Source organism: Giraffa tippelskirchi, chromosome 3, assembly GCF_054371585.1.
Source record: "Giraffa tippelskirchi isolate mGirTip1 chromosome 3, T2T-mGirTip1v1.2.pri, whole genome shotgun sequence".
In the NCBI taxonomy this organism is placed as follows: Eukaryota; Metazoa; Chordata; class Mammalia; order Artiodactyla; family Giraffidae; genus Giraffa; species Giraffa tippelskirchi.
The window spans coordinates 14,847,368-14,853,367 of record NC_137277.1 but is presented as its reverse complement, the minus strand read 5'-3'; the positions used below and the strand labels follow the sequence as shown (position 1 = coordinate 14,853,367).

General features: G+C 47.5%; 1 protein-coding gene across 2 annotated transcripts in view; it reads right to left on the bottom strand.

Annotated features, from left to right (window-relative positions):
• Nucleotides 1-3,182: 3,182 nt before the first annotated feature.
• The window catches only part of DCAF7 (DDB1 and CUL4 associated factor 7), a 28,327-nt gene continuing 25,509 nt past the window's right edge, over nucleotides 3,183-6,000 (bottom strand). The window contains exon 8 of one of the 2 annotated variants that reach the window (XR_014078784.1): nucleotides 3,183-4,482. The gene's annotated coding sequence lies outside the window, so the exon portion shown is untranslated. The remainder of the gene's footprint in view (nucleotides 4,483-6,000) is intronic. The other variant, XR_014078783.1, reaches the window with a different exon arrangement.

The window sequence follows — 6,000 nt, the reverse complement described above, 5'->3', positions numbered from 1 at the left end:
AACACACTTCCTTTCCCTGGTCCGTTCCAAAAACGCGTCCCCACCGCCCGCAAAAGCCGTTCCGCCACTTGGTACGTGCTTTTCTGTAGCCGCTGAGCAGACCCCAGACCTACGTGAGGCAACCCTATGCTCAATCCCTTCGGTTGCCTGGGGAGCGCCGGACTTGACGTCCCACAACTATCTACTAGAGATGTATCTGAGTTATGAAACTGATTCTGCTTCAGAATGGCTTCCCAACTCTGAGCAGGTCTAGAATGATAAATGTATTGTTGTTGCAAAGAGAGAGAGTTCAGTCACTTCACTTTATAGGTAAGGAAATCGTCGGCAGAGATGTGATCTGCCCAGTTATTTAGTCTCTCTGAACTTCCTCTTCACCATCTGTAACTAAGGATGCTACTACTTGCTTTACCAACGTAGGAGGGTCGAAAACGCAAAGTAAGCCCTTAGAGCTTTAAAGTAATAAAGTGAAAGTGTTAGTCGCTCAGTCATGTCCGACTCTTTGCGACCCTATGGACTACAGCCCGCCAGGGTCCTCTGTCCATGGGATTTCCCAGGCAAGAATACTAGAGTGGGTAGCCATTCTCTTCTCCAGGAGGATCTTCCCGACCCAGGGATCGGACCTGGGTCTCCTGCATTGCAGAAGGATTCTTTAACATCTGAGCCACCGGGGAAGCCCTTAAAGTAATAAAGTCTTATGTAAATAGCGGAGATGACCATAGTGACAAAGTCCTTAAAAGTAACTGACACTTGCCATCCTGAAGAGGGAAGAAAATCAGAAGAATTTTCAAGAGCCAAATTCCCCTCTGCGTTTTCCCTCTGCTCTCCCAGAAGAGAAGACCGAGGCCATTAGGAAGAGAAGGTATAGAAGAAACAAAGCCAGCTACTGTGAACAACTTTCCAGTGGCTGGTGAGGTTAAAGCCAAAGGACTTGGTGTGTTCAACAGATTAAGCTTGTGGCCTTTGGTTTGAACTGGTGGGTTCAAACCCTGGTTGTTTTATTACTAGTGTAACCTTGGGCAAACTCCTTTATTTCTTGTATTTCAATTTTCTGACCTGTAAATAGCCTTGTTGTTTAGTCTCAAGGTTGTGTCTGACTCTTTTTGCTACCGCGTGGACTATATATAGCCCGCCAGGCTCCTCTGTCCATGGGATTTCCCAGGCAAGAATACTATAGAAGGCTGCCATTTCTTTCTTCAGGGGATGTTCCCTACCCGGGAATGGAACCCGAGTTCCCTGCATTGGCTGGCAGATTCTTTACCACTGAGTCATCACGGAGGCCAGAATAGCCTTGCTAGGATTAAATGGGATAATGGATAAAATACACAGGTATAGACTTTGTTATTATTATATAAAATCTCCATAAACTCAGATCTACTCATTTTTCTGGTCTCATGTCCTGACACTAGAGTCAGGTCGGAGGGAATTACTCACTGTACTCTGAATAGAAGTTATCACTTCTTTGCTCCTTTCTGCTTGGAGTGACGTCACTATCTTACTGGTAAGATCTTTATCATGCCTCAAGACCCAGTTCAGCTGTCACCACCTCAGGTAAAGCGGTCTTGAGTTCTTCTTTGAATTTTTAGCTGTAATTAATAGTACATTTATGTGAAAGTGCAAGTCTCTCAGTCGTGTCTAAGTCTTTGCAACCCCATGGACTATACAGTCCATGGAATTCTCCAGGCCAGAATATTCGAGTGGGTAGCCTTTCCCTTTTCCTGGGGATCTTCCCAACTCAGGATCAAGCCCAGGTCTCCCACATTGCAGGCAGATTCTTTACCAGCTGAGCCACAAGGGAAGCCCAAGAATACTAGAATGGGTAGCCTATCCCTTCTCCAGTGGAACTTCCAGACCCAGGAATCGAACCAGGGTCTCCTGCATTGCAGGCGGATTCTTTACCAACTGAGCTATCAGGGAAGCCCATAGTACATTTATGAATTGTCCTATTTCTTTTTTTATTGAAGCTCCTTGGGGCTGGGCACTCTCCTCCCTGTACTTTGCAGTTGATGTAGAAATACCAGATTGCTTCTCCCAATTCTTATATTAAGCACAAACCTGTGTCTTTGCTGTTCAACCTCACTTCTGGCTAGGTTTTGTCTTTCCTTCAAGATTTATAGCTCAGGCATCATTTCCTGCCAGAGGAAAACTCTCCAAATTTTCCATTTGGGCTCAGATGCCCTCCTCTGTGTGTTCACATAACCCTTCATACATGTCTGTACCTTAACATTTACTTTTTAGGTTTTTATTTTTTGAATTTTTTATTTTGTATTGAGGTATAGCCAGTTAATAATGTTGTGATAGTTGCAGATGTACAGCGAAGGGACTGAGTCATACTATATACATGTATCCATTCTCCCCCAAACCCTTCTCCCATCCAGGCTGCCACCTAGCATTGGGCAGAGTTCCATGTGCTCTGTGATAGGTCCTTGTTGGTTATCCATTTTAAATCCAGCAGTGGGTACATGACCATCCCAAATTCCCTAACCATCCCTTCCCTCCAGCAACTGCAAGATTTTTTTGATGTAGACAGTTTTTAAAGTCTTTCTGAATTTGCTACAATATTGCTTCTGGTTCATGTTTTGGTTTTTTCGGCCAGGAGGCATGCGGGATCTTAGCTCCCCAACTAGGGACTGAACCCACGTCCTCTGCATTGGGAGGTGAGGTCTAACTACTGGACTGAGGGAGAAATCTACCCTCTCTAGATCTGTACATGGATGTTCTCTCTGCCTTAAATGCCTTTCTCTATGGGGTCGCACAGAGTCGGACACGACTGAAGCAACTTAGCAGCAGCAGCACACCCAGAAAACTCCAACTCAGTCTTCAAAACCCAGTTCAAGCAACTTTGTCTCCTGAAGTTCTCCCTGAGCCCCTGTGATTCCCACCCAGGCACAGGTGATCCTCTCCTCGGCAGGGCCACCAGGAAACCTAAACCTGAATCACAGCACGGGGTGTGGCCAGTATTTGTTTATATGGATGTCTCTTCTGGTCCCCCGCAAGCAGCCTGAAGGTCATGGGCCCCTGGCGGGCAGTAGGTGCTCTGTGTTTTGTTACAGGTGAGGTAGGCCATCAGAAAGTGTGATGGGCTGAGGTGGACTCAAATCCCCTGGCCAGTGTCTCTGGAACATGACCACCATGGCAGAATGGGAAGAACTGAATTTATCACAAGAAGAAATTCAGTCAATCTATACATGTTCAAGTTTTATTACAAAGTATGATGGGCAGAAAATACGGTACTTCTTATACAGGAGGCTGAAACAGAATGAAAGGGTGAAAATTAGGTTTAATATACTTAGGAAGCAAGAAATAAAGTCATAGATATAACACTCCACTTTCAGGTGCCTTTGAAGTAGCCTTCAATGGAGATTTACCATCGTGGTTTCACAGCACAGTGTTAAAAATTTTTTTACAAGCCCTGTGTATAATCAGTCCTGTGAAAATAATGTTTCTTTAAAAAATGGTTACAGTACAGTTCTGTAAGGGGCAGCTTCCTCTCCACCTGACCGTGGGATGCCACAAAACCTATGATACAGAGGAAAAGTTTAAATACATAGTGAGAAATTAAGTTCAGACACACTAGGCTAAAGGGGACAGAAACTGATTGGCTAGAGCTTAACACTTCAGAGAACAAGAAACCTCCATTTTCTACAGAGAGATTTGTACAATCATGCTACAAATTCAAGCGCGGGGAGGAAGGCTGGAAGGTCACTGACAGGGGTCATCACATACACAGGAACCACATCAAATGATCCATCTTCGACTCCAGCAAGTCCAAGCTTTAGCTCCACAAGTTTCATAACACACTGCATTATCAACCCAAGGTGAGAACTTTCTTTTAAAGAGCAGGGATCTCGGGCTCTGATCCCCTGGGTTGTCCTCAAGGCCGGTACGTGGATGTTTTCCAGCTGTTACACAGACTGCTGACATCCCTCCTCTTGAGTCCATACTCTGATTAGCTTATCTGTTTCTGGTTGGAGACACCAGTCCAAGCCTCTCGGGAAGGCACCTGCATGTTTCCATTCTTTAAAAAAAAAAATCACATCCACAAAGGAGCCTGAGAGGACCTGGCCCATTCCATGTGGCCATATATTTGACCTTGACCATTAGCAGCAATGACATGATGGGAAAAGAGAGTGGGGCTCTGCAACACAGTAGCTGGCCCAGCCAGTGCAGGGACGACCCTTCTTGGAGAGCCTGGCCCAGGGGTCACAGTTGACTGCTCGGCTCAGCTCTCCTCCCAGGGAAAACCCAACTGAAGTGACTAGCATGATCTTCCTTGCTTATCCCGGAGTGCAGACAGAAAAGGGCAGAATCTGCTCTGGAGCTTCTGCTTGAATGATCTCCTTTCCCCCAAGCCGGGCAGTCAAAGGAGCTGGGGACAGTGGAGGGAAGATACTAGGTGGGCGTCCCATGGCTGGCAGACTGTGCAGCTCCTACATATGTCGCAGGCTGGGAATTCAAGGCCCAAGCTGTAGCAGGAGGAGAGCTCTATAGGGGCAAGGGGTGGGAAGGTTAAGAGGAAGAGAAAGAGAACAGTGGGGTGGGGAGTCGGCATGACTTTGCAACCTCTGCTTCTGCTCTCTACAAACCTATGACCAAGAAGAGCCATGGTCTGGAAGGACCGAGGGGCTCTCAACTCCTGCAGATTTCTGCCACCAAACAACAGCAGGGCTGAACTGCAGCAGGAAGGGGTCCCTCTGTCACCCTGTCCCCAGCATCACAGACACCGCTGAGTGGTCCTGGAAGGTTGACACAGTCTCACTTGAGAGCAGTCTCACCCCACGGCCACATGACAGTCTGCCTGCTTCCTCGCCTCAGACCTGAACCGCCCTCAAATATTTTCTCCTTCATCATCACTGATTTCCTCCCCCATCCTCAATCTCCTCCTAAAATTTCAGCCACACCTGTCATCAAAAACTTGTTGGAGTCTCAGTTATTTTTCTGTTTCTTCTCAAATCTTAACCAGTTCTCTGAGAGCCGATCCTGGTTCTGATAAGAGGCTCTCCCCTGATCATCAAACATCTTCTCTCTTCAAGTCCTCATCTTGCTCCTGGTTCCTTCCTGGAAAGAGAGGCTTCCGACTCTCCTGGGTGTAAACACTCAAGCTTTCGAAGGACTTGGACCCACTCACCAGCTCTCTGACAGGGAGCCTGAGGCCTGACATATTCAGCACCCGCCTCCCCGCAGGGAGAGAAGGAAAACAAAGGTGGCTGTGGCTCAGGAGGCCAAGAGCACATCAAAGGGCGACAGCAGGGAAAGCCAGAGCCCAGAGGTGCCAGCGCAGCCTTCCCAGGGCTCTTCTTACGTTTAAGGAAGACAGAGGCAGCGCCTCCCACCTCTTCTCTCCAGCTGGCAATCTGAGAACCTAAACAAATTAAACCAACACTTGCTTTTGAAACTACAGCAGATCTCTGCTTCCCAGAGCGTGGCTGACTAAGAGGCTTTCTAAATCCTGAGACTACAGAAATCCCCTCCTTAGCCCTGAGGCCATCTGGTTCAGGGCATGAAGGGAGGGAGAGGGAGCCTTCAAAATTCTAACATCCCAGCTACTGCCTGTGCACGTGTGCATGTGTGCGCGCGTGCATACATGGGTGTGTGTGTCTATCTCCCCCCAGGTGAGCTGCGGAGTCTCACTTGGGCCCAGGTGGGATGTTGGGAGGAAGAGGACCACACCACAGGGCCTAAGGAGGGTGACTGGGCTGGAAGTCCACAGGGCAAAGGAAAAAAAAAATCAAAAGTTGTTGGTTTCCATGGTAAACAGCAACTTTGTCCAAAATATCCTCATTCCTAGTAACCAACTTTTCTCTTCAGGTTGCTTTCAAGTTCCAGGTGACAAATCTCCTCACCACTCAGACCACAAAAGTGCAGATCAGGGAAGGGATCTTAACTCAGAACTCAGTGGAGTTAAGCCCTGTCCCCAGAACGACCTCTCCCACTAGACTCCATTTCAAGATCCTTTCCACAGGAAGGAACAGATGGCCTCCCAGAGCCAGTGACATTCAACTT